We start from the raw sequence: 6387 nt of genomic DNA, 5'->3' as shown, positions 1-6387 counted from the left end.
GTTGACAGCCTTAAAGCAGAATTAAACCCTCCTATCCTTTACAGCTAAGGAAGTTGCTTCTGTTTGATATGCAACTGCCATGGTTCTGCACATGTGATCAGTTATGACAGCAGCTATTTGATAATTTCTTTGGTTTGTTGAGGACCTAAGCAAATGTGACAGTTAGCAATCCCAGCATTCCAGGAATGTAACTGTTAAATTGATGGGTTTAGTTCTGCTTCATGATTTACTGCTGTTCAAAAATGAAAAACTTTACTTATAACAACTTTATAAAAAAATTATGTTCTTTAGCAAGGAACAAAGCATAAATTCCACATTAATTATTATGCTACCAAAATTAGTGTGTGCTATAAATTGCCTTCAGCATTGTATCAGTTTCTTCTTTCCAGAGGCTGCCATTTTGCTGAAGCCCAGAGACCCTGAACAGCAGTAAATCATAAAGCAGAACTAAACTAATCGATTTAATGGTTTTAAAAAGACAGTTACATTCCTGGAATTTGCTTGTGTGAACTTTATGAACTTTGACAAGTTCATCAAGTTTTTTGGATCAAACTACATTTCAGAAGGTTTGATAATCACTAGTTTGTAAAGGAAGAGCTTTCTCGTATTGCATGTTGTTTTTATGTATCTAATTTTCAATGTTACATAATTACATTTGGTTCAACCTGAGTCTCTATGTGTTTGTGAGTATGCGTGTGTGTGTTTATGTTACTTCCACTTATCATATCCCTGTACATAATGCCGCGTACACACGGTCGAACTGTTTGACGTACTTAGTCCGTTGAAACACATTTCAGCGGACAATCCGCTCGTGTGTGGGCTTCAGCTGACTTTTTCAGCGTGCAGTCCGGAGTACTAAGAATTTCGGTTTTTCCAAAAATCTGTCCGTCGTACTTCGGTTTCAGCGGACAATACGGTCGTCAGTATGCTAGTCCGACGGACTAAGAATGGCGCATGCCCAGAAAGGATTTACAGGGCTTTGCTGTGTCTTGGACTTCCTATTTCTAGTCCCGTCGTACGTGCTGTACGTCATCGCGCAAGCTTTCATCGGACTGTTTGTGTATCCGTGTGTGGTCAAGTCCGTTCAGTGGAAAGTACGCCGGATTGTCCGTCGGATTGTATGACGGACTAAGTACGTCAAACAGTTCGACCGTGTGTACGCGGCATTACACTCACTAAGAAACACATCTAAAATGCTTTTGAATGTATCTACACTCCTCACTGATACCACAAACTGTGGAAGAGATTTCCTCATCCTTACTGCTCTAAATATAAAGAACCCCTTAAATGTTTAAGATTGGACAGCTTCTCATCTAACTTCATTGTGTGGCTGGGTGTCTTCTTTAGAGACCTCATGCCGCGTACACACGACCGGACTTTCCGGCAGAAAAGGTCAGGTGGAATCATTCCGTCGGATATTCCGATCCTGTGTGGGCTTCATCGGACTTCTTTCTTCAAAAATTCCGACAGAGCTAGAAATAGAACATGCTTTAAATCTTTCCAAAGGAATCAATTTCTATCGGGAAAACCGTTCGTCTGTACGCTGGTCCAATGGACCAAATACGACATAAGGGCAGCTATTGGCTACTGACTATTGAACTTCCTTTTCTAGTCCCGTCATACATCATTGTGTTCCAAACAATTGGACTTTGGTGTGATCACATGTGGGCAAGTCCGTTCGGTCGGATCTCCGTCGGGAAGATCGTCTGAGTTTATTTTGACGGAAAGTCTGGTCGTGTGTATGCGGCATTAGATTAACTAGTTCAGATCTTTGGACGTAGAGTGAACTTTTCTGCATAAGCTGATAGTTGCAATAACATCCATTAGCCTGTGTCAGTTTTACTCAGCCGGCTCCACGCTTCAAAATGAAAGTGATGCAATGGTTGTACAGCTGCTGATCACTTTCATAGTGTGGACAGCGCAGTGTCGCCCCCCCCCCCCCCCCCCCCCCCGCATGGTTCTTCACCCATTTCTAGGACCACATTCACTGGCTTCAGGTTGGAGAGAGGGAGGATCTCCTCTGTACTGAATTAAACTGGAAGCAATGATGATTTGCTTCTGGTTTCAGATCTTCTATCCCCTGGCCGGTAAAGCCAGGGGAACTTCTAATGCCGCGTACACACGATCGAACTGTATGACGTACTTAGTCCGTCATACAATCCGACGGACAATCCGGCGTACTTTCCACTGAACGGACTTGACCACACACGGATACACAAACAGTCCGACGAAAGCTTGCGCGATGACGTACAGCACGTACGACGGGACTAGAAATAGGAAGTCCAAGACACAGCAAAGCCCTGTAAATCCTTTCTGGGCATGCGCCATTCTTAGTCCGTCGGACTAGCATACTGACGACCGTATTGTCTGCTGAAACCAAAGTACGACGGAAAGATTTTTGGGCAAACCGAAATTCTTAGTACTCCGGACTGCACGCTGAAAAAGTCAGCTGAAGCCCACACACGAGAGGATTGTCCGTTGAAATGTGTTTCAACGGACTAAGTACGTCATACAGTTCGACCGTGTGTACGCGGCATAACAGAGCAGATATGTGCTTGGTTTATTTTTACTTTTTTAAATTATATTTGTGTTATTTGCAATACTCAACCTTTTTCATAATGTTTACTGAGTTGGATGACCTATGTAAATAATAATAATAATAAATATATTTTATTTTCAGGTTCCGGAATCTCGATGCTCCAGGCCCTGTTTACCCGGCAGCAGAAAAAATTTTGGATCTTCAGTTCACAAGTGCTGCTATGAGTGTGTAACATGTCCAGAAGGGGAGATATCCAATGCATCTGGTAGAGTTCATTATTCTTCAAATGGGCTGAGGTTTTAGCTGTGAGGGAATTTATAGTGCTTTTTATGTTTTTTTGTTTATTAAAGCAATATTAAACCCAAGACAAAAAATGTATTTTACGGTTCTCACGTGGTGATCTTGCAAGCACAGGACACAGCAGACAGTGTCAGTTGGGGGGATTAAATGTATTAGCAGATTTGAATAACACTACAATAGAAGCCAAACTCCAGCTTACACTTTATAATCAGTTACAACAAACAATTTTTTTTTTACTTTTGGAATAAAGGTTTTACATGAATAAAAAAAAAAACTGATCATTTCAAATCACCCCTATCAGTATATAATGGATTGTCTCATCCATGTAAACTGATACATTCTGCTAGAGAGCTTGAGCTTCTGAGAATCTGCAGACGTGCTGGATAAAAGAAAGATGAAAATAGAAGAAAGATAGACTAAAGAAAGAAAACCACATGTAAGAATTAGTAAGCTGCAATATAATTAATGTTTGCTTCTGAGTTTATTATTGTTTTAACTTGCTACATTCAGAAATGAACATAGAAATGTAAAAAAAGTTATTCATATTTAGGCTGGGTTCACACTGCTGCGGTGACAAGATCGGATGTGATTCGCACCGCACTGCAAATCACATCCGATCTCTGTGCGATGCGAGTTACAGATAATATGGCTGAATTCGCATCGCATCCGGCCCAAACTCGCACAGGACCCTTTTTTTTTGGGTGTTCACACCATGCGATCCGATTCCTGTCCGAGTTTGCAGATCGCACTGCGATATGCGAACTGATCTGGGGGTGTCATTAACTTTTCACTGACACTCCCAGCAGTTCGCATAGGGCAGTGTGAACTGCCACCGGGAGGCATGCGATGCGCGAACCCACAGCGGATTCACAGCTTTCCCGCATCTCAGCAGTGTGAACCCAGCCTTAAGGTCGATTTGAAATATTCCATATGAATATTTTACATTTCCCTTTTTACTGCTTTGCTTTAAATTGACTGTACTGTACAGAACATTTTCCTCCTCCCCCTCTTTGATGGTAGAAATATGGAAGCTTCCACTACAGAATTGGCTTTAAAAATCAGTCAATAAAAATAGATAAAATATTCAGCGCTGATACACATACAAGAAACAAATAAACTGCTAGCAGACACTCAAGGTTAATTCAATCAAGCCCTCAAATAAGCAAAAAATGTAAACAGTGCTGCGTAATACATTAAATGTCCATGATCGATAGGAGACAATCCGAAATAGTGCAAGTGGATAGACAAATGCAGGTTGATAATCAGTGATCACATATATCGATGGCCTCTCACCTCCAACGTTCGACCTGAAACAGGTCACTATGTGGTGTATAAATGGTTAAACACACAGGCCCTCATTTCCAAACAGTATCCAAATTGGAATCCAAGTTTTGATGACGTATATAAAAAGAGAATACACAATCTAATGTTCTCTGTGTTGCGTATTTATTAATTAAAAACAATGAAAATGCACTTACATAGTATTGCACTCAGATCCGAGTGCCGCGATATGAGTGAAAGTATGTTTGTCAAACCAATGCAATGGCCGCGGGTGACGTCATGCGCAACGTCCGTAGGCGGGACTTCCTCAGCGCGGGGCAGGGTGTACGCAGATGATCTGCTATTGTGTATAAATAACCATGACAACCCTCAATCAGCCTGTCAGTGAACCTGTCAGGAACAGCGGCTAGGGAGACCAGACACGTAGCTACACAAGGGAACTGAAACCAAACAAAGGATATATATATTAAAGTGATATTTATTTATAGTGAAACACAGCAAACCATTAACAGAGCAAACACAGCACACAGTAAATGTGAACATAAACAAACCCCAAAAGACATATAACAAAGGAACCTAACTACTAACAATATACAAAAAACATCTAAAGGACAAGGATAAGGGAATGCAAGGTTGCAAGGAAGGGGAATCTCAACAGGATACTCAAATAGAAGCAAGGCAGGAACAAGGCAGAGAGGTACAGACTGGATCAAGCTAGGCACAGCCGGCAAGGAAGGGACCAGAATCGTGACGCACCTGGGGAAGGGACCAGAATCGTGATACACCTGGGGAAGGGAGGAGAAGTAGCCCCCAGGCAGCTGAACATTAATTAGCCTGATTACACCAGCCTGCTGGCTCCTGGGTGACACCTGCTGGTGGACACTAAAACTGCAGCAAACAGCCCACAGCAGGATAGTGCCACCAGCAGGCGAATGTAATCCTAACAGAACCGGAAACAGTGGACGAATCCCCACTGATTACACATATAGGACACAAAGTTATTTTTCTACACTAGTGACAAGGGTGAAATAAAATGTATAAAATTAAAGTGTCCACTCTCAATATTAATCCATTGGCGCAACTTGTATTACATTAATTGTAGGGAACTAAAATTTCTCATATACTAAACTAATACCAAGAGAGGAAAATGAACAAGTGCCAATAGAAACTGAAGGAGACAAAAACATCTCACATTAAAGGGGCACTCTAATTGCTCAGAATAAAAATGATGTATACATTAACATAACCAAATATAATTAAAAATAAGGACATCAATCCGCAACCATCCCATTGGTAGACAATGACATTAAAATTACATTTATATACAATCAAACATATGTATAAAAATACAGGATAAAGAGGAAAATATAAAATATATGTAAAAAAAATAAATAAATAAAATAAAAAAATAATAAAACAGAGACCTACTGTATCTATTGTAAATAAAACAATTGAGGTCAAACTCGACATTCATCCCAGCAGGAGTCATAACATTGGTCTCAAAAATCCAATACGATTCCCTACAACAAAACTGTTGGATGTAATGACCTCCTCTCCAGTGTTGAGGGACCTTTTCTATACCCCAAAATTTCAAGCATTTGGGGTCCCTATTATGGCACATTCTGAAATGCCTAGATACACTATGAGTCTTGACGCCCCTTTTAATGTTACTAATATGCTCTCCCACCCTTACATGTAATGCTCTAGAGGTGCGGCCCACATACTGTAACCCACAGTCACACTAAAGCATGTATACTACTCCTTCAGATGCGCACATAGTCAAACTTTCAATTTTATACTGTTTGCCCGTGACATTGGCCACAAAATCCTTCCGCTTTTTAATATTTTTACTGGCATTCTTACAAGTGGCACACCTGCCACATCCATAGAAGCCAGACAGAAAGCTAAATAACCTATTGTCGACCATTTTTGGTGGATCAACAACACCAGGTGCCAAACAGTCATGAAGGGAGAGCGCTTTATGAATATACATGCAGGCTGATCCGGAAGTACAGGTCCAAGGATCCTATCTGACTTCAGGATCATAGACTGTGCGTATCCCTTTTGTTTAAAACGACTGGCTAAAATTTTGAGATTGTGCTAAAAACTCCTCCTCCAACATACAATTACGTCGGATCCGGATGAATTGAACCCTAGGTATATTACACAGCCATGACCTATGATGAAAACTGTTTCGTGGAATATACGCATTATGGTCAGTGGCCTTAAAATTATTCCTGGTATAAAAACGATCGTCTTTCTTAAAA

General features: G+C 40.9%; 1 long non-coding RNA gene across 1 annotated transcript in view; it reads left to right on the top strand.

Moving 5' to 3' along the window:
• The first annotated feature begins 2686 nt into the window (after nt 1-2686).
• LOC143976210 (uncharacterized) overlaps nt 2687-6387 on the top strand; it is a 46084-nt gene continuing 42383 nt past the window's right edge. The window contains exon 1 of the long non-coding RNA XR_013272564.1: nt 2687-2804. This is a non-coding gene — a long non-coding RNA (uncharacterized LOC143976210). The remainder of the gene's footprint in view (nt 2805-6387) is intronic.

This window comes from Lithobates pipiens, unplaced genomic scaffold, assembly GCF_037356315.1.
Source record: "Lithobates pipiens isolate NorthernLeopardFrog02 unplaced genomic scaffold, aLitPip1_a1.2 Scaffold_13, whole genome shotgun sequence".
NCBI classification, from domain to species: Eukaryota; Metazoa; Chordata; class Amphibia; order Anura; family Ranidae; genus Lithobates; species Lithobates pipiens.
Note: the sequence above shows the minus strand (reverse complement) of the source record. Positions and strands in the feature narration are given on the sequence as shown.